General features: G+C 39.5%; 1 pseudogene; it reads right to left on the reverse strand.

Moving 5' to 3' along the window:
* Positions 22445-23121, reverse strand: LOC109821480 (annotated as a pseudogene).

The raw sequence follows: 23673 nt of genomic DNA on the forward strand, positions 1-23673 counted from the left end.
TGCGCTCCAAAATCTGGAATGGTCCAATATATCTCGGCGCAAGCTTCCCCCGTCGCCCGAATCGCTGCACGCCTTTCATAGGCGATACCTTCAACATAACTGAGTCCCCAACCTGAAACTCCAAGGATCTTCGCCTCTTATCTGCATAGCTCTTCTGCCGACTCTAAACGGCTAGAATCTGATCTCTGGTCAATGTTACTTCCTTAGTAATCTGTCTCATAAGCTCTGGCCCAAGTATTAAATTCTTCTCCTGCTCTATCCAACATATAGTCGATTTTGCAAGGCCTCCCGTACGTTGCTTCATACGGGGTCATATCGATCGTCGCTTGGTAACTGTTGTTATAAGCGAACTCTATCAATAGAATTTGATCTTCCCAACTGCCTTGAAAGTCAATGACACAGGTCCTCAACATGTGTCTTCCAACACCTGATTCACTCTCTCTGTCTGACCATCCGTCTGTGGATGAAATACTCCATAGTACGATAAATATGTTACCCAAAGGAAATCCTGGAAACCCTTCCAAAAATGTGGAATGAACACTGAAATCTCAATCTGATGCTATCGCATCTGGGACTCCATGAAGTCGAATAGTCTCTTGAATAAGTATCCTCGCATACATCTCAGCTGTATAGTTAGTCCTTGCTGGAATAAAATGTATTGGCTTCATCAGTCTATCCATTTTCCACCCAAATCGAATCATTCTCTTTCTTCGATTTCGACAACTCTACAATAAGGTCTATAGAAATGTCCGCCCACTTCTACTCCGAAATGGTTAAAAGCTGACGTGATCCTACTGGTCTCTGATGCTCTGTCTTCACCTGCTGACAGGAAAAACACTTAGCCACATAGTCTGCAATCTCTTTTCGCATACCACTCCACCAGAAACATCTCTTCAGGTCTTTGTACATCTTGGTAGTCCCTGGATGTACTGTGTACCGAGTACGGTGCGCTTCATTTAGCAACTCCTTCTTAAGCTCTGCACTGGTTGGCATAATCAGTCTATCCTTCATCCGTAACCTTCCATCTGCTCCAACGGTTCAATCAGCGTTAGGCTCCTTGGAAATCTCCTCCTTTCGGATTTGAATCCAAGAGTCTCCCAACTGAGCTCTAAAAACTCTGTCACTCCAAGATGGCTGTGCCCCCAAAAATGCACTGGTCCCTCCAATCACGGGTCTAAAATCAAACTGGCTAAGAGTGATAAGATCTCCGTACAATGAACACCTCAAAGCCGCAACCCGATATCGACGCTTCCTACTCAAAGCATCTGCTACGACGTTCGCCTTCCCTGGATGATACTGAATCGCGAACTCGTAGTCCTTGATAAACTCAATCCACCTCCTCTGCCTCTGATTAAGTTCCTTCTGAGAAAAGAGATACTTCAGACTTTGATGGTCTGTAAACAACTCAAACTGTACTCCATATAAGTAGTGCCTCCATGACTTCAGTGCAAATATCACTGCTGCTAATTCCAAGTCATGAGTGGGATAGTTCTGCTCATGTACCCTCAATTGTCGTGAGATAAGCTACTACCCTATGAGTCTGCATTAATAAGCCTCCTAAGCCCGCCAACGATGCATCTGAATACATGACGGATGTCCTGTCACGGCTCGGAATAGTCAAAACTGGCAATGTAGTCAACTTAGCCTTCAAAGTATCAAAGGCCTTCTGACACTCCATGCTCCATATGAACTGTACACCCTTCCTCTTAAGGTGTGCAATCGGCGCCGAAATCTTCGAGAAGTCCTGAATGAATTTTCTATAATATCCAGCTAAACCCAAAAAGCTGTGAATCTCTGTCACCGTCTTCGGTGGCTCCCAATCAAGAACTGCCGTGACCTTTGCCGGGTCCACTGCTATGCCCTCTCTACTGGTGACGTGGCCAAGAAATCTGACTTCTGAAAGCCAAAATTCGTACTTGCTGAACTTGGCATACAGCTGATGCTCCTTAAGAGTCCTTGACGCTATCCGTAGATGCTCCTCATGATCCGCCTCCGACCTCGAGTAAATAAGAATATCATCGATGAAAACGATCACAAACTGATCTAAGAAAGGAGCTGAACTTGGCATACAGCTGATGCTCCTTAAGAGTCCTTGACGCTATCCGTAGATGTTCCTCGTGATCTGCCTCCGATCTCGAGCAAATGAGAATATCATCGATAAAAACGATCACAAACTAATCTAAGAAAAGACGGAAAACCCGGTTCATCAAGTCCATGAATACTGCGGGCGTATTGGTCAACCCAAATGGCATGACCAAGAACTCAAAAGAACCATATCGAGTAAGAAAGGCGGTCTTGGGAGTATCCATCTCCCGAACCCACAACTATGATAACCAGAACGAAGATCAAACTTCGAGAAATACTACTCTCTCTGCAACTAGTCGAACAAGCCATCAATCCTAGGTAATGATTACCTATTCTGGATAGTGATCTTGTTCAATTCCCGATAATCTATACACAATCTTATACTGTCGCCCTTCTTCTTCACGAAGAGGACCGGCGCTCTTCACGGAGAAAGACTCCAACAAATAAAACCCTGAGCTAATAACTCGTCCAACTGGGTCTGAAGCTCCCTCATCTCAGCTGGTGTCATACGATAGGGTGCGCGGGATATCGGGACTGTGCCCGGCTGCAACTCAATGTAAATCTCAACCTCTCACACAGGAGGTATCCCAGGTATGTCCTGAAAGACATCCTGATAATCTGAGACAACTCTAGTCTCTAACAAATCAGAACTCTGATCCCGTCACATCTCCTCATCGATGAACGCCAGGAGTGACTCCGCGAAGTGATTGCCCTGAGAAGTGGCCACAATCATCTCGGACCCATTGGATGCTCGCAATCTGACTATCTTCGTGAAGATGGTCAGAATTAATATGGCAGGATGACAACCAATCCATAACAAGGATAACATTAAACTCGGACACATGCAATACTATCAAATCTATAACAAACTCCGACTCACCTAGACTAATAATACACATCCTACAAATGCTCTCCAGAAGCGATACCCCACCTAAAAAGATGGAAAACCGATAATGGAATGTCTAGGGGCTGAGCTACGATTTGGAGTCTAGTCATAAAAGCATACGAATCTTTTCTCTAAGGGTTTTAATCCTAACAAAAGTAGAGACCTTGCTCTGATACTAATTGAAAGGCCCTAAGGGGAGGGGGGTGAATAGGGTTTATAGATGAATAAAATGCAATTAAAAGTAATTCCAACAAACCACACTCAAAATAAAATGCAATGACAATAAAAAGAGAGTAGAGATAGAGATAGTTAGCCAATTGATAACGCGCGATGTGCTCACAAGGTTCGGTCCGCTGACCTACGTCCCCGCTCCCCACTCTCGAGGAGAAATCCACTACACACCCAGTTTGGAAGCCGGAACTTCTTCTACACAATGATCTCATTCGAGATCTCATAACCACACAGTAGATCTCCACGAGATCAAGCTCACAACAGTCACAATTCGAAGAAAAACTCTCTCTTTATAGTAGCCCTATGGCAAGAGGAGAGATTGCAATTGAAGTTTGGGATGTGAACTTAGAAATAGTGAAAGCAAATGAAAGTTGAAGCTCTTTTGAAAACAATAAACTTAAACTCAAGTAATTTGCAATGAAAGCTTGGTCCTGAGGTAGATGGGTTACAGTACCCATCAGTCGACTGACGGGAAGCATCAGTCGACTGACGGGAAGCATCAGTCGACTGATGAGATGAACGTTGTATACGATATCCAGCTCATCAGTCGACTGATGATCATTTCAGTCAACTGATGATCTCGTCAGTCGACTGGTCAATCGATCGAAATAGAACAGAGAGCAAAATTGTGATGCCCCTGGGTTCACACAAGGCTGCAGTCCAAGGTGAAACCAAGGATGTCAAACCTGCCATGCACCACACCGTGCAATAACATGTTTCACCATCACAATTCTATCACTCTAGTAGAGTCAATAACAGGTGTAGGTACAAAAGCAAGTAAAAGATAATACAAGAGATGACTGACAAAATGATAGAAATCAAAATCATATTTCGTCATCCAACATACAGAAATACAAAGTCAATGTCTGAAATGAATAAACTGGGGTTCTTACAAGTCTCAAGTACAACAAGTCTGAGTAAAGGAAATAAGGCACACAGCCTTTACAACATCTAGAATAAAGTCCTCAAATGTCTCAACAAAGTCTACAGTGGAGCTCCATAAATAAAATATAACTAAATAGATGACTGAGCTAAAGTACATCGCCATCAACCTGCGATTCTCCGGGCTCCTGGCTCGTTACCTGAAAGGGGGAGGGACAACGAGCGTCAAAGCGCTAGCGAGCAACATCACAACCAACCCCAAGGGATAGGGCTCGATGTATATGAAAGTACAGTTAATACATAATATTATAAATCATTTATCCTAACAACAATGGATTTTTATACTTAGGAAATTACAACACGAGCATAGGTACGTCAAGCGAAATAATCCAAACAAGGAAACCCTCATGTATATACCTTGTATCTCAAATTGTAAATCCCTAAATACTAAACCCGAGATCTAATACAAGAAACAATAAAGGAAACGAATGCAAACCCATCTCTACCGATAAGTGTAATCGCGTCATGGCCACAATAAGTGTCATGTCTGAAAACGATTAAGTGTCCAACACGTAGACTATATATATATATATATTAAACGCACCGTTGTCCAACGCATGGACCGGGTGTGACCGTTGTCCAACGCATGGACCGGGTGTGACCGTTGTCCAACGCATGGACCGGGTGTGACCGTTGTCCAACGCATGGACCGGGTGTGACCGTTGTCCAACGCATGGACCGGGTGTGACCGTTGTCCAACGCATGGACCGGGTGTGACCGTTGTCCAACGCATGGACCGGGTGGTAAAACATATCCAGTACGAAGATTTAAAAAGCAATGCATGTCCAACCCGAGGACTAAGTGGGAAGGGTGTCCAACACGAGGACTATAAAGTAATGCTTGTCCAACACAAGGACTGTAAAGTGATGCTTGTCCAACACGAGGACTGTGTAACTGTGAAAAGTATAGGCGGACAGATATACATAATCTAAACTCACCCGCATCTCGGTGTACATGTCTAAACTTGTGACATAAGTCAACCCACATGTACAGATAAGTCATTAACATGATAAGCTAGGGTCAGGTTATCGAGGCGACCCCGAAAGACAACTCAAACAGATCAAAATCTGTAAAACAGCTCATCAGTCGACTGATGTGTCGACTGATGACGTCAGTCGACTCATATGTCGACTGATGAGGCTCAGGCAGCACAGCCTCAGCTCGCCAGTCGACTGACCAGTCGACTGAGAAACTGGGAAAATAAAACCAGCCCGTCAGTCGACTGATCTGTCGACTGATGGCTACAAAATGTGCCCGTCGGTCGACTTATCAGTCGACCGACAGACTGCAGAACCTCTGCACAGATTGCTATATACCCCAAATTCGATCTAAACTCATTCCCATCAATCCCAAGCATGAAGATACTGATATTAACATGTAAGAACTAAACTGAAACAGAAATCCCATAAGTGAATACATGAACAAAACCCTAAACATGTGTACTTATGTTTTAAATCATTTTTTTGAAATAAAACTCATGTTAAATCTCATGTTAGAAACAAAACTCATGTTAAATCTCTTCTAATCACATTTCAGAACTAGATCTCCTTAATAAAACATTGTTGGTTCTTTTATAAACTGAGAGGCTCAAAACCCCACCTCATATACCATAAAGATTCGTTCTTTGTACAAAAATACGTTTTTGGCTAAATCAAAACTCATAAAACTCAATAAATTCGTGTAAAAACAAAAGGGACAGAGTTGGGCGAGATGTTACTCGCCTCTGGGGTGATGAAGAGCTCCTGGATCTGAGGGGGAGTGATTCCTTTCGCTGCAAACTGAAAATCCCGCCGAAGATCCTCCGATTTTGCAAACTGAAAATCCCGCCGAAGATCCTCTGATTTCTTCCCCAAATCACCAAGAACAACTTAGGGTTTGAGAGAGGGGAGAGGGGGCTAGGGTTTCTCTGATCTGAGGATGAGAGGGGATGTTTTCGGGTGAGGTGGGATATATACCAATAGTTAAACCCGACCCAAACCCGAACCAAATCAAAACAGACCCGAAACCTGAAAAACTGGAAATCAGCGTATCAGTCGACTGATGTGTCGACCGATACAGTCAGTCGACTGATGTGTCGACTGATCTGGAACAATATTGTTTTTGTGCATGTTTTACTTATTTGCAAAACCAACGCACAAAACTCTACACTCATACTCTCATATCATCTCAAATAACTTGTTATCATGTACATCAATGGCCTCAAGCTATTTATCATAAAAGAATTATTTATTTACTAATAATTCACATATACTCATATAAAAATTTTACGGGGTTCTACAGATATAACTATGAAGCTCAGGTGGAGATCCATCTGTATCTCCATGTTCTCTCTGCTATCCTCTCGCCAAATATGCCAGGGTATCGGTGGAGTAGCTCATCTGACCATGTATGTCGTGTATATGCCGCTGCATCCTGTGCATCTGACTCTGCATCCTATCCATGCGAATCTGCATCCTATCCATGCGACTCCGCATTGTATCCATCTCCTCTCGAGTGGGGTCATGTGTAGCTGGCTAGTGCTGAGGAGACTCTCTACCTGAAGGACCGGACTGATCTCGCCCTGAAATGCTCCTCCTCACAGTCTGATCATTTAGTAACCCCTTCCCTGCTTCTAACCTATCCTCTGTGAATACTGGAACGTGAAATCTATGGCAGAGTCTAGTGATAAAATAGGGGTACATGAGCTGAGTACGTGATGCAGACTGTGTCCTGACCCAATCCAACACATTCTCCACTGATGAGCGCATCCATACAAATATAATCCTCGCTATCTCAAATCGCTGACCAGTGGCTATCCAAAAGAGAAGGAGTATATCATGTGGGGTAATGACAGAGTATGCAGTGGTGGGTTTCAAATCAAAGTTCAGGAAAAGATTAAGTAATCTATATTCTGGTTTGAGATTTCCTGAACCGAAACTAGATGTAAAGATCCTCCCACACAAGGTTGCAGACATGTTGTTGTATTCTGGTGTACCAGGCTATAATGTGGAGGCTAAATGGAAGTAATCTGGTACATCAGTGGGTGGTTCTGCAAGGTCAAGGGTAGCACAGATAGTGGAAAGATCGAAAATAACCCGAACACCCCTCACGATAGAAAAAGCTAAAAATTTTCTATCTGGATCAATCTCCCATCCAGAATAGAACTCATGCACTAATGAAATGTTTGCTTTTTCTAAGGGTTTTGTCATCATGCTCCAAAGACCTACTGCAGTTAACATGGTGACTGTGGAATGATATGTATGCAGTGCACTCATCTGAAATCCCCTCTCAAAATGAATGTTAAGACCCACAATTCTAGCTAAAATAGTGGGTCTATCTATATCGGTGTCAGATGGATCAGAGGATGATGAGCTTGCTCGAGATTTCTTTCTGGGGGGCATCTATAGAAAAAGAAAAAAAAGGAAAAGAAAAAAAATTAATAATAAAATTCCAAATTTTATTTATTTATTTATTTATTTTATTTAGCTACAAATTGTTCAACATGAGTTAATTTCAAGTTACCAGATTTTCTTTTGATAATAAATTCCCTCAAAATTATTCTTTGAGAACAAAAATGTTAAAATTTTGATAACTTGATCGGTGAAACATACATGTTGAAATGACAATTATAAGCTAAACCTTACAATTGTTGAATAAAATATCCAGTATAAATTTCCGAATGTGAGAAGTATCCAATTAAACTTTTATTTGACCAATTACTCACATTTGCATAAAACACCCCAAATTCAAGTTTATTTTTGTAAAAACCCCCCTAATTTTTTTGGGATTTGCATAAAACACCCAAAAAAATTCAATTTGAAATCACGTACCCAATTGAATGTTCAAAATTATGCGTTTTTGCACAAAAACCCTAAGAATTTTTGGGTTTGCATGAAACACCCTAATTTTTTTTAGTTTTGCACAAAACACCCCAAATTTTTTTTTCAGATTTTTGAACAAGATATCCTAAGTTCAACCCTAAAAGAATTTTTGGATTTCTGCATAACCCCCCCCCCAAAAAAAAAAATTCGGTATATTTGAATAAAAATCCCCAAAATTTTGGCAAATTCCCAAATTAAACCTCAATTGTCGAATTGATCATGAATCAACATAAAATATGATACTCATTCACAACTACCATGATTCAACCACTAGATCATCTATGTAAAAAAAATTTACAAGATCAAGTTAGAAAAATTACCTTGGTAGATGAGTGGAGGTGGAAGAAGACCAAAATTAGTGAAGAATCTCCTCCTTGTGATCTTGATCTTGTGTGTGGGGGGGGGGGGATTAGGGTTTGATAAGGGAAAAAAATCGGGGTTTGGGAGATGAAAGGAAGAGGAGAAGAAAGTGAATTGGGTGGGGCTGTGGTTTTAAAAGCAAGGAGGCTTGGCATCGATGCCGGCATTGATGCCGGAATCGAATGCCAAAGCCATGGTGTTTGGGCCAGCCGGCCCAAACACAGTTTTCCTCTCTATATTATTTTTTTCTTTGGGCCTGTGATTATGCGGCCATATGTATATATATAATTTTTTTTATTTGTTGTTTTGTTTTGTTTTTGTTTTCGTTTTTGTTTTGGGCCATAAGAAAATGGCCTAAAAAATATTTGATATTTAACATATATATTTATTTATTATTATTATTTTCATGTTAGCTTATTCAACGTTTTTTTTTGAAGAAGAAGAAAAATGAGAATATATAATATATATATATATATATTAATATTATATATTATATAAGATATATATATATATATATATATTTATTAGTTATAGTTATTATTATTTTTAAGAATATGTATAGATTTTTTAAACCTATGTTACTTATTCAAATTTTGTTATGTTTTTTTTAAGAACAAAAGGAAAATTAGTTTTTTTTTTTTTCAGATAATGAGGTTCATGAAGAACCAACACCTCTTCCTCTTCGAGCGTAGAAAATTCTAAAAATGGTTTTAGACGTTGACCATTTATTTTAAAAATGTTACCATTTTTAGGATTTTCTATCTCGACAGCCCCATGCGAAAAAACTTGTTTGACAAAAAATAGACCTGTCCATCTTGATCTCAATTTTCCAGAAAAAAGATGCAATTTTGAATTGTATAATAAAACTTTCTGTCCTGGAGAGAAATTTTTTCGCAAAATTGATTTGTCATGAAAAATCTTGGTTTTCTTTTTGTAAATTTTTGAGTTTATGTATGCATCATTTCTAATTTCTTCCAACTCATTTATTTGGAGCAATCTGTTCTTACCTGCCGAGTCTGAATCAAAATTCAACTGTTTTATCACCCACATTGCTCGATGTTTAAACTCTACTGGTAGGTGACAAGCTTTCCCGAATACCAGTTTGTATGGTGACATCCCCAAATTGGCCTTGAAAGCTGTTCTATATACCCAAAGAGCATCACGTAATTTTACAGAACAATCTTTTCTGTTATGATTTATTGTTTTTTTTCTAAGATTTGTTTGATTTGCCTGTTTATGACCTCTACTTGTCCACTGGTTTGGGGTGATAAGGAGTTGACAATTTATGTGTGATTGAATATTTCCTCATCAAAGCCTCAAAAGAACGGTTACAGAAATGTGTACCGTTGTCACTGATGATCGCTCGAGGTACTCCAAACCGTGCAAAAATGTTCTCTTTCAAAAACTTGATAACGACCTTGTTGTCATTAGTTTTGCAAGCTACCGCCTCAACCCATTTTGACATGTATTCAACAACTACTAGAATGTAAACATTTCCAAAGGAATTTGGAAATGGTCCCATAAAATCGATACCCCACAGATCAAAAAGTTTAACTGATAATATGGGTTGTAAGGGCATCATATTTCTTCTAGTGACCTTCCCTAACAACTGACAACGGTTACAGGTTTTGCAAAACTCGAATGAATCCTTGAAGAGAGTGGGGCAATACAGCCCAGATTGGAGAACTTTTTTAGCTGTTTTTCTCGGGCCAAAGTGGCCCCCACATGCTTGTTCATGACAAAATGATAAAACACTCCTAGTTTCTTCAGTGAGAACACACCTTCTAAAGATCTGATCAGGACAGTATTTGAACAGATATGGATCATCCCAGTAAAAGTATTTTACTTGGGAGAGAAAACGGGATCTATCCTGTTTGGACCAATGAGAAGGGATCTGGTTCATGACTATGTAGTTCATAATGTCAGCGAACCATGGGACAAATTGGACTTGTAGGAGTTGTTCATCAGGAAAATGCTCATTGATTGGAACGGTTGATGTTAGTGTATTTGGGAGTCGAGAGAGATGATCTGCTACAGGGTTCTCTGTTCCCCTTCTGTCAAGAATTTGGATGTCAAACTCTTGAAGAAGGAGAATCCATCTAATGAGCCGTGCTTTAGCATCCTTTTTGGTCAAAAGATACTTTAGTGCAGCATGATCTGTGAAAACTTTGGTTAAGGAACCGATGAGGTAGGACCTGAATTTTTCTAAGGCAAAGACTACAGCTAAAAACTCTTTCTCTGTGACAGAGTAATTTTGATGGGCATCATTCAGAGTTCTACTGGCGTAGTAGATTACATGCGGTTTTCCATCAAACCGTTATCCTAAAACAGCACCAATCGCAGAATCAGATGCATCACACATCAGTTCGAAGGGTAAGGTCCAGTCCGGTGCATGAATGATAGGAGCTGTGGTTAGCTCCTTTTACAGATATTCAAAAGCTTTGAGGCAGTCGGGAGAGAAGACAAATGATGTATCCTTGGCTAAGAGATTGGTCAAGGGTCTAGCAATTTTGCTGAAATCCTTGATGAAACGTCGGTAAAAACCAGCATGACTAAGAAACGATCTGACATATTTGACTGTTTTAGGAGGAGGGAGATTGGAAATGAGATCTACCTTAGCTTTGTCCACTTCGATTCCCCTATTGGAAACTACATGTCCTAAGACAATGCCTTGTTTGACCATGAAATGACATTTCTCCCAATTGAGAGTCAGATTTCGAGAAATCGCTCTACCATGTCAGAAAAAGTACTGATCATGCAACGTTAGAATGTGGCCGGTGCGTTACACAGTCCAAAGGGCATGCGTCGGTATGCGAATGTTCCATACGGGCAAGTGAAGGTGGTTTTCTCCTGATCTTCGGGAGCGATAGGGATTTGATTGTAACCTGAATATCCATCCAGGAAACAGTAGAACTCGTGTCCTGCTAAACGCTCTAACATTTGGTCAATGAAAGGAAGAGGGAAGTGATCTTTCCGAGTGGCTAAGTTGAGTTTTCTGTAGTCAATACAGACTCGCCATCCAGTTTGGATTCGAGTGGGAATCAGCTCATTAGCCTCATTTTGGATCACGGTGATCCCAGATTTCTTTGGAACAACTTGGACCGGACTCACCCATGAACTATCAGAAATGGGATAAATGATCCCATGATCAAGACATTTCAGAATGTCTTTCCTAACGGCTTCTTTCATTACTAGGTTTAACCTACGTTGAGGATCTCTAGTAGGTTTGGCGTCATCTATCAAATGGATTCGGTGCTGAACAATGGTTGGACTAATCCCTTTGATATCAGCCATGGTCCATCCAATGGCTTCCCTATTCTCTCTTAAAACAGCTAAGAGATATTCCTTTTGATCGGTAGTCAAATCAGAAGAAATAATGACTGGTAAAGACTCGTTCTCCCCTAAGTAGGCATACTCTAAATTTTCAGGTAGAGGTTTGAGCTCTAACTTAGGGGATTCCTCCACAGATGGGCGAAGCTGGACTCGGGGTTCTATCTCCAAAGGTTCTCGTTACCAGCCAACAGCAAAAACATGATTGACCAGCGGTTCTATCTCAAGTTCGTCATCAGAAAGCTCCTCAATCATTAAATCAGATGCATTTGAATCAGACTCACACTCTCCCTCTTATTGTTCACTGGATATTCCTTGAATGAAATTCACTTCCATGGGTTCATCAGATGGATCACTAGGCTGTCTCCCTAAGTTGAAGATATTGAGGTCAACAGTCATATTCCCAAAAGATAGTTTCATCTGACCGGTTCTACAGTTTATCAAAGCATTTGAGGTGGCTAAGAACGGTCTTCCTAGAATGACGGGGATTTGACTTTTGAGATTGGAAACGGGCTGCGTTTCCAAGACAATAAAATCAACAGGGAAAATGAACTCTCCAACTTTGATCAGAACATCCTCTACCTCTCCTTTGGGAATTTTTACAGATCTATCAGCTAACTGTAGAGTGCATCTTGTCGGTTTAAGTTCTCCTACACCTAGCTGTTGATAGACTGAATAAGGAAGGAGGTTGACGCTGGCTCCCAAGTCTAGAAGTGCCTTATCAATGTGAGTGTTACCTATGACGTATGGAATTGTGGGACAACCAGGGTCCTTGTATTTCAATGGCATGGGTTTTAAAAAATTTCCCTGAGGTTGGCAGCTAAGAAGACTTTCTTGGGGACGTTGGTGGTTCTTTTCTTAGTGCATAAGTCCTTCAAGAACTTTTCATAAGAAGGGATTTGCTCGATTGCATCTAGGAGAGGGATGTTGATCTTGATCTGTTTAAACGTTTCTAGGATTTTCTCAACCTGCGGGGAGTTTTTCCAACCCAACATCCTCATGTTCAGAATTTGAAGGATTTGTAGGCTGGTGAGGATGAGGATGTTGGGTTGGAAAAACTGGGATAGCTTGTTGAAAGTTGTTTGGTGCGTTGAATGGGACAGTGTTTCCCCTAGGGAATTGTTGGTTCGACGCGGGAATGAAGTTTTGGTTTCCATGAGAATTTCCTTGGTTCCAAGCAAAGTTAGGATGATTTCTCCAACCTGGATTGTAGGTTGGAGAAAATGGATCATTTTTAGGGTGCTGGAATGCAGCGTTCATCTGTTCTAAAGCATGGTTGTTTCCTAGGAGAGGGTATTCCTCTGAAACATGGGTAGAAGACTGACAGTTATGACATCCCGGGGTAGAAATATGATTGATTTGAGCTAGAGCTCGTTCCTTAACTTCTAAGGCTTCTAACCTCCGTAGAATCGTCGCCATCTTCGCTTCAGACGCAATGTTTGACTCCAGGGAAAGACTACTAGACTTAGACTAGGGAACAGATGAAACCCTATCATCATAGTTTTCCCACTGTATTGTTTTCTAGGATAGACTCTCTAGGAATTCCCAAGCTTCATCGGCGTTTTTCCTCATAAAATCTCCCTGACACATCGATTCTAAAGATGTTTTTGAAGAATAGTCCAATCCTTCATATATGACTTGGCACAATCGCCATTTTTCTAGACCATGATGAGGACATTGGATTAAAAGATCTTTAAATCGGTCAAAATATTTCCAGAATGGCTCTCCCGGGACAATTTTGAAATTCTGAATGCTGTTCCTAAGCTTTACCGTTTTGTGAATAGGGAAAATTTTCTTAAGAAAAACGGTGACAAATTCCTCCCAAGTTGAGATGAAATTTGTCGGTAAGCTGTACAGCCATTTTTTAGCTTTGTTCTTAAGGGAAAATGGAATAAATCTGAGCTTAATTGCATCTTCGGTTAATTCTTTCATTTTAATCATAATACACACTTACTCAAATTCCGAGATAAAAATATATGCATCTTCTGTTTCATTACCTAGGAATTTGGGAAGCATGTTTATGTAATACGGTCTAAGCTCGAAATTTGCTCCATTTACTTTGGGGAGTCTTATGCAAGATGGAATTGCATTTCTGGTGGGGTAACACATATCCTAAAGAACGGGTTGATTTGCCATTTCTTGAATTGGTTCAACACGGATTAAACGATGAGAATTATCCCAAACCCAAGTTTGCATACACCAAAACGATTTTTTTTTCTTCTTTTTAAGGAAAGAAAGAAAATTAGTTTTTTTATATATGAAAATATAAGAAAAAGAAAAAAATCCTAAAAAATCAAAGCAATCACTTTTCAAGCAACTCTAATTCTAGGGTTTTAGCCTAACTCAACTAGTCCAGCTCCTAACCAAAAACTCCTACAGTGAAAAGATTAAAGTTTTATCAGGTAGTTAGCCAGGTAAGGATAGTACTAGAGGGTGATCAAAGATCAATTAAGTACCTCTTTCCTTGCGGAACGCTTTATGCAACCCCTAAACCTTGCCTTAGACACCAACTATTCTGAGAAAACTTAAACCGGTTCACTTAAGGATTTCTTGTTCCTTATTGAGCTCGAATCCTTAGGGGCCAACGTCTACTGAGTTTTAGAAGGCTTGGGTTTGTGAAGTGAGGAATTAGTGATTTGTGGGCTAAGGAAAGGGTGATGAGATCCCTTACCTTATCTTGATTATGGGTTTTGCCCTTAAGAATGTTTTAAGTGTGTGCTAAATCAAGTGCTACAATCACTTTGGTGAATTCCTGCACTATATGAAATGCAACCCTAGAAATTAAAAGCGACTGAAAAAGATGATAAAAAGAAAATATTTTTTTTTTAATTATGGTCAACAACAATCAAATGTGAGAAGAGAGCTCTTGTTTGAATTTATTATCTTGTTAGTTAATGTCCAAGTGAAAGGTGGATTTTATTATGGTCAACAAAAATAAAATCTTTTTGTTTTTTTAAATCCTAAGTGTCTCTAATTGTGAAGCTAACTAAAAGGGTGAAATTAAAAACTAGAAAGAGGACTTACCCGAAAGCAATTCTCTGAGTTCTTGATCTTCAATCCAAGACTTTCAAGCTCCAAACGGTTCCTTCACAAGAAAACACACAAGATAAAGAACCAAAATAATAAAATCCTATTTTAGCACCTTCTCCGGCAACGACGCCAAAAACTTGATGCGGCATAATTATGTACCAAAATTGTAAGTGCACCATTGATCAAGTTATAGTATAAAAAGTTATCGATCCCACGAGGAAGGTGATTTTAAGAGATTATTAGAATAGGTTCTTATATTGTGTGCGTGACAAAATAGGATTAAAGAATAAGTATGATTGTGATGAGTGATTGTTGTGAATATATGCAAGAGACAATAAATTGAATTTTTAGAGGAGAGAAGAAAGAATTAAAGAATAAATGAAATCACAATGCAAGAAAGAGGAATAAATAAAATCAAGAAATAAAATCAAGAATGAAAAAAAAATTCAAGAAAGTTAAGATGGATGATTCAATTTAAGATATGAGAAATCTAGAATTTAATCCACTAGCAAATTTTAATTATAAAATACAAACTATTCTCTTTTTATCATATTTCAACTTAGATTTATTAAGCATAGACTATCAAACCATTTAAGGAAAGTATAGCCTATCAAATTATCATCTAAATAAAAATTACTATTCATGATAAGAACAACAACAAGATAGTAATCCTAGAATTCATAAGCATAACCTATCAAACCATTAAGATAAGCATAAATATCAAATTCTTCTTCTACCGATTAGTTTTCTAGTTGATTATCCTAAACATGAACATTTTAAATGAAAGAGAATAATTTGCATACTATAAAGGAAATTAGACTAGCATCATACAATTCTAAGATTCCTACAAGAATTAATTTCACAGCTTAAGAAATAAAAAAAAGAAATAAAAATAACTAATTACAAAAAAAAAAAGAAAAGAAAAATCTAAACTATGAATAAGAAATAAATCTAACTACAAAGAATTAAAATCTAAACTACAAAATAAATTGCAAAAATTAAATACAAGAAAATAAATCTACACTACACGCATGAATGTAAATCTAACTAATAAACAATAATAAAGAATTACAAAAAAACTCACTCTCTACCCCTATTTATAGTAAACATCAGTGAATGAGAGCCATTGGATTGAAATCTTATCTAAAAATAACAAATTTCAACCTTAGATCTATAACAAACTGTACGATGGTATCGATGCAGGCATCGATACAGGCATCGATGCAGGCATCGATGCCTGCCTTCTTCTGGTTGCTGTCCGCAGAACTCTTGGATTTTGGGCTTGTGTCTTGGGCTTTGTCTTGGACTTTTGGGCTTGGCATTTTCTCTTGATTTTCCATTGGGCTTTGAATTATTTCTTCATTAAATATTTGAAAGAATTCCTTTGGCTTCATGGGCTTCATTTCTTCATTAAATCAAGGGCTTTTTGTTGAGAGATGAGAGTTTGGGCTCTTATTCTTCATTAACCTGCAATTAAAGATAAAAGCAATTATTAGTGGTATATTTATTCATATAAAATAGATAATGAGGGTATAAAATTGTAATAAAATGTGATTATCAGAAGACTCATCAAAAACATCTGAGTCTGTTGCTCCTTAGTGTGCCACATGCCCGTAAATCTAAGTAATGGCATAAACTTACTCTCAAAAACCTTCATGTACATATCCCATTGTTCTAACCAGGCTAGCTCCAACTCCTTCTCGGCTTTCTCTGCAGCCGACACATACTGCTCGTCGAAGAAGTAAACAAAAGTCTCCCACGAAATAATCATCCTCTACTCTAGAGTAAAATAAAGTCGATACCATCCTTCGGCATCGCCCTTGAGGCTAAAAGTTGTTAGCCTCTGCTTCTGCATAGTGTTCACATTAAGCATATCCAAGATGTTACTCACATCTTCCTTCCACTTGTGTGCAACAATAGAATCTGACGAGCCATGAAACTCTGGTGCCTTCAACTTTTAGTATCTCTCTATGAGACGAAGCTAAGCCTCCTGCTCAGCAGCTCCATCATCAACTGGTGGTGGTAGGGTACCTATTGGTGTATCTTCCCAAATGGGTGTCTCCCGTTAAGCCTGATTTGCCAACTGATCCTCAATCGCCGCTAATCGCGCTGCCAATGGTGCTATGAGATCCACTAGATACTACAGAGTCTGCTGCGACTCCGGCTCTGTATCAGCTTGCCCAGCTCCCTGAGCATGAGAACCTTTGTGAACGCGTTCTCTTCCTTACATCTATAAATTCAAAAGTAGAGCTTGTTAAACATAGTGAATAGGATCTCAAGCATAAATAACATAACGTATACTAATAAGAAAATTATATAACTTATCACTCACAGCATGCTTTTTAATTCAAAGCAAATAGTCATAATAAAAAGATTTTTTTTATAATTTGTGTGTGTGTGTGTGTGTGTGTGTGTGTGTGTGTGTGTGTGTGTGTGTGTGTATAACATCCTCACACATACTAGGAATTCCTAGCGGACTCTATACATGATTCCTAGGAAACTCTATTCTAGCTCCACAATATGACACATGGATGATCCTAATGATATTAGAACTAGAGCTCTGATACCAACTGTGATGCCCCAGGATTCACACAAAGCTGCAGTCTAAGGTGAATCCAAGAATGTCAAACCTATCATGCACCAACACCGTGCAATAACATGTTTCACTATCACAATTACTATCTCTCTAGTAGAATCAACAAATAGGTAAAGGTACAAAATATGCAAAGAATAATGAAGTAGTACAATGAACACAATATGCACAAAAGAAGTGTATAAAAATCACCATAAGGGCCCAACTGAAATAAAATAACTCTAAATCTGAAATAAGTCTTAATACAAGAGTCAAATGAAATCTCTCTAAGGCACTTATCCTGTACAAAGTAAAATCACAATCTCTAGAGTCTGAAAATAAACAACTACTATGGAGCTCCGAAATACTACAAATATAAATAACTAGATTGAATCTAAGATGCAATCCGATCAACCTGCTACTCTCCATGTGCTTGACTCTTTACCTGAAAGGGGGGGAACAACGAGCATCAAAGTGCTAGCGAGATCATCTCCATCACCCCCAGGGGGAAGAGGTAGGAGTTGTTTGGTGGGAAAATTGGAAGAAGACAATTGAGAAAATGAATTTTGTGTTATTCTCTCTAACGAACTTAGAGAAAGAATTAATTACAACTCTCCTAATACAATTTCTCTCTAACTAGCTTAGAAAAGAAATTACAAATCTTCTTGCATTGGATTCCTGATTTACAAAAGAGAAGAAGATCGATGGAGATCCACCCCTTTATTTAAAACTGGGTTCTTCACTGTAGCGATGAGATGCCTCCCTCGAAACTCACGTCGAGTTTTCTTCTCGTTGACGATCTGACCGTCTTACTTCACTGGAACAATTAATACAACTTACGTGGCAAGTTTTAAGATAACTCTTAACAAGTTTTAGGACTCTGAATGAGTTTAAACTCTATAATAGAGTTGATTTGAACCGAAAATCAGTTTTAAAGCCAAGTAGAAAATACCCAAAAAAAAATTTATTGAAGAAATCTTCAAGGTCTCCATGAGATTGATTTTCGAATCCTAAGAGAAGATCCTCAAGCCCTCTACCCAGCCCAAAGATCCACCCTTCCGATCAAAAAAATTTAGCCCTTACTCAGTTAAGTTTGTTGAGATTTATAGGGAGATTAAGGGGTGTAACCACCCCCTTAATCTGCTCCTAAGTGGGCGTAAACCCCTTAAATCGTGGGAAAACAGTTCTGAAAACCAATCAGCTCATATTTGAATGAGTCAAACGTGAAATCCGCGTTCTAGCATGAATTCCACGCTTGAACGCGGTGTTTGAAAGCTCGAACGCAGCGACTGGGAGGTCAAACTGTCATGCCCCGCTTCCCAAAATACTCAGGAATCGGGATGTGAACAAGTCCGCGATGTATTAGATTGAGAAGAAATATACACTATTATATTTCTTTCTTCTTCTTTTCTTCTCAATCTAATACGCTAAGCGTCAAATACGCAAATCACAATCACAGGTCCCCGATCACAATAGCAAGAATATAATGACAATCCAGAATAAGAAATAAACATATCATCCATAGCAAATCATCCAGACATAAAAATATGGGTCAAACATACCCTTATTACAAAACAGGTCCAGACAGAAATAAAATACATAGTCCATAATAAAAGAAATACTACCAAAAATACGAAAATCCGACATTAACTAAAGAATAAAAAGATAATGAGTTCTAATGTTCATCAGCTACTACAGAGGAAAACATGTCTAGGCTTCGGTTTGTTCTTCAACTCCATCGGAAGGATACTCCGGCTCGGCATACACTGGCTCTGCTTCAACATCTAGCTGGACCTGTCCGTCTCCTAAGTCTGACGCACACTAGAGAAAACAGGTGTACGTCAGGGTGCATGGCACACGGCAAGATCTCACATGAACAAATAAAGCGGTCGTATGACCCATGCTATAACAGTAATAATACTAATATGGAAGACAATAGTACATGCAACTGGAAATCTAATGATAACATACAGCTGTGTGGAAAAGGTAACTGGGTCGAATACTAAACATCCTAAGACTCACCGGTCCATCTCTCAAATAGGTCCAAGTTCGCATTACCGAAAGACTGATTGTTCACCATCCCCTACGCGCATCCAATCCCGTGAAACAGGCGGCTAGAGGACTACACGCAATCCGATCTCAGCCCGGTCCAGACTCAGGCAAAGCTCAGGTGACGAAACAGGTCACGGATCCAAGTGGCGAAATAGGTCACTTGGTCCATCAAACCAACCCCAGGACGAAACAGGTCTCTGGTGTGGCCTGAAAGTTAGTCAACAATCACATTCGATCATGCGAACTAAGACTTTCCCAACCCAACTCTTTTCGTTTTTCGCAATCGACCATATTCTTCACTGAAACTCGGGTTCACCACCTATCTCAATCACACACACGTGTCACTAAGTCATGAACTACTAAGGTTCTTAACATGTTAACATATCATGAGTATAGAATGGCATGTTAAACATGATTAAGCAGTTTTATGAAGCAGAAAGAGAACTGTAATGAACATGAAGTGCATAAACAAAATACAGCATGAATGTAATACATAAGTGGACTTCATTGTTATCTTACCGCTGGGATGTCCAAACTTCTCATACAAATTATCCATACTTATGTATTCCCTAATATAGTAATACGGTAAAAAGAAAACTAGAAACCGATGTCGTTTTGCACATGAAATGTCGTGCTCTACGACGATCAGTCATACTATCATAAATAATACTCTTTTTCCAAAAAAATTATTCTATTTAAAACTATTTCTTATTATAACTAATTTAAAATAACAAGGATTATATAATATAATATAATAATTCCTTTCTGCATGAAATGTAATATATTTTTATTTTATAAATTTCCTTTAATTAATTTCTTTTTGATAATATTTCATAATTTCTAATTTTAACTCATAACTTGTCATTTCATGTCCGAAAATATTTATACATAAATATACAAAATTATTAATGTCTCGTAAAATCTATTTACAACACATATACTCATCATTTCATGCTCGTTAAATTCTCCGACATAATTACCACAAAATATCTCAATATTACGTCTAAAATATTATCTAATACTATTTATCCACATTCCACGTCAAATATTCACAATATGCACATTACCGACATTATCATATCTAATTAAATTATTTAATCAATAATATTTGTAAAGCGGGAAAATATGAAGATGCGAGATCTTGCCTCAGTGCAGATCGGATCCGACGTGGGAGAACGACGTCGGGAAGAGCTCCGACAAGGGCTGCGGCGATGGGCAGCGACAAACGTGGCAGCGGCGTCAGCTAGTCAGAGTTCGACGGAGGAGGACTGGAAGCGACGGCGAGCGGGATCTGAGATGGCTGTGGACGAGGCAGGCGGCTGGTCGGCGGCTGGCAATTCTCCTGCGAGGCGAAAATGTTGAGCCGCTGCTGTGAGGAGGCCTGACGGCGGCGGCGGTGCGGTGCTGTGTACAGGCGCCGACGGCCAGGGCTCGTGCCAGAGGAGGCAGCGAGCGCTGGCTGGCGAGGGGCAGTAAGTTGCGCGCGTTGCTGTCGGCTCTAGGGTTGGCCGATCGACGTCGGGGAGAGACGATGAGGCCGAAACGGGGCTCTCTGGAGGCGGCGAACAGGAGGGGAAACGCGATGGAAGCGGCGCTGGCACTGTCTAGGGTCGTGGTCGCCGGGTTCATGGAGGCTGGAGGGGCTGAGGCGGTTTGGTTATGGTGTGATCGGGCTTGCGCTGACGGTGCTCACTGGGGTCTGCTGCGGTGACGGATTGAAGGCCGGCGTGGACAGGCGTGGTCGGCACGGGTTCGAGTGTGCTCGGCTTGGGTGGCGCAGCTAGGCTGTCGGCAGTCGAGCTTGGAAGGCAGAGAGGAGCGACGACGATCGCGAGGCCACGTGGTGCGCGGCGGGGATGAGTGGGGCGGGCTTGGCTGGGCGGTGAACGACGGTGGAGAGCTGGGTCGGGTTTCGTGAACGAGAGAGGAGGAGGAGATGGGGTTCTTGGAGATGAAGAGAATAATTGGAGAGAGAGAGAGAGAGCAGGGAATTAAAAATAAAGAGGAGGAGGTTGAGCTGTCGAATTGTGAGAGGGAGAGAGAAAAAGGAAAGTATGAGAGAGACAGAATTACGGGAGTAAATAGGAAATAGTTAAATGGTGATTAGAGAATTGATTGGAAGTGATTATGGCTGATTGGGAAAAAGAATTTGGAAGGAATTCAAATTAGAGGAAATTAAGAGGGAGACGATTATGGCATATATTTGCAAGATATTCAGAATAATAATATTAATAAATAATTAACAACTAAATAGTCATATATTTCATATATTTGTATATGTACTAATGTACTAAGCTCAAATTTACATAAAAAAATTATTAATAGTATTAATAGTTAAAATAATTATTTAAAATATTCATTGTAACTATAAATTAATATTTCACATAATTAATAATTTCAGGACTATATATTTTATTTATTTATTTATTTTTTTAAAACTCATAACATTCCAGAAATTGATAAAATATTAATAAAATAAAGTTTAATATTTTAAATACTAGTAAAATTTATTTAAATACGTATCAAAAATTTACGGTTGTTACACAAACGCGGCTTTTGGAAACTGCGTTGGCAGCAGTTTATAGGCTACGTTTGGCAGCACTTTGGAAGCTGCGTTGGCAGCTCAGGAGCTACATTTAGCAATAGTTTATAAGCTGTGTTTGGCATTGCTTTGACTTTGGAACGAGATCACTTGTGTTTTGATTTGAAGAGACCATCAATTTATAGTCTCTTTTGCTAGAGCGTTGCAAAGATCGTCATCTTGTAACATTCGTCTTGGCTCCTTAAAAATATGAGAGTCATCAGATTGTAACTCCTGATCTTGATTATGAAGGCTGTTGAATTTTCGGAATACTTTAGATCCCCAAATTGGTTTTAGATCTGTTGTTGAATGACGGTTCACTATATCAATTTTGAAGGTATCATGAACCTGATTGTAAAAAAATTTTGTATGTCGCAGTTCTGCTTCTTGTATTTAGTGACTTCCTTGAGAACTTCTCTGGTAAGGATTAACTCATACTTCCAGTGAGCGCGTGGAATTAGTTAAGGTAGTCCTGATCTCCTTAAACCAAACAAGATAACTTTTGTGTCTTGATGTTAATGAACTTGGTCAAACAAGCTAAAGCCCAAGTCATTGTTGTTAGATCCATTAGTAGGATCGCCTTGTTCCTCTTCTTTGGTAGCAGAAATAATAGCATCCTCAGCCAATGCAACAGGGGCGATAGCAATAACAAATTTGCTTAGATCTTTGAGATACTCCTTCAACTTGTATAAAGGTATATTCAGTGTCGATAGAAAAAGCAAAGACGTTCTCATAGGTATTGATGAACATGTGAGGCGCAGCTGCAAGAGTTAGATAAGAGAGAGCCAAGGACAGTAAAGCAACAATTAAAATATCAGCTGTAAACTTGCCAACGAGGCCATCCTCAATGAGGTTGAGCACCTCTGGGCTGAAGACAGATCTATTGTCATCGACAGAGAGAACCACAAGCCCGTATGAAAAGGACCTTATCCCAACTTTAGTAAGGAGGGTAGCCTCATAGGAACCCACTTTGTCTCCTTTCTTGATCAGCTCAACTAGAGTAATGATATCAACAATATCCTTGTTAATTTTAGTTAGAATGTTAAGCCATTTGAAAGGATCAGTTGCATGATGGATCAAGCTTGATGATTTCAGTGATATCAATTATAACATGTCTATACTCATTCAAGAGGCTGTGGAGCTTCCTGTTGTAAATTAGTTTCTTCTCGACATCAGTCATCTTGATGGCCATTGCTAGCTTCTCTCCAAGTATCTGAAGATGTATAATAGCCCTGTTGGTTATGGCGAATCAGTGCGTAAGTGGAACCTACGTTCTTGAAATTGAAATATGCAGAAAACCCTGTGTTTTTTTTACTCTGAGACGCAGCAATAAGCGTTTGAGAGTGCAACCGACTCAGTGTGAATGCACTGATTGCGTTTGGGCATGATTTTCTTCTCAAATCTCGTTCTGATTTGACAGCTCACCGCTGTCTATAAATAGACCGTCAGGGTCACATGAAAACTCATTCGACTTTCCACCATTGTTCATCTTCTCCAACGAACCCAACAAGGATTTTGGTTTCAATCTCCAGTGATTCCCATTCATCTTCTTCAACAAGATTGAGATGGATCCTAAGAAGAAAACTTCTTCCAAATTGAATGTTGCTCTTTCTCAGGGTGCATCGTCGGCTAAGACTGCTGGTGATGCTCAGGTGACCATGCCGCCACCGCAGGCTCCTTCAGTCAATGGTAGACTTGGGTGATTTTAACTTGTTTTGACAAGTTTTATACCATTAACGCTGCG

This window comes from Asparagus officinalis, chromosome 8 (assembly GCF_001876935.1).
Source record: "Asparagus officinalis chromosome 8, Aspof.V1, whole genome shotgun sequence".
Lineage (NCBI taxonomy): Eukaryota > Viridiplantae > Streptophyta > Magnoliopsida > Asparagales > Asparagaceae > Asparagus > Asparagus officinalis.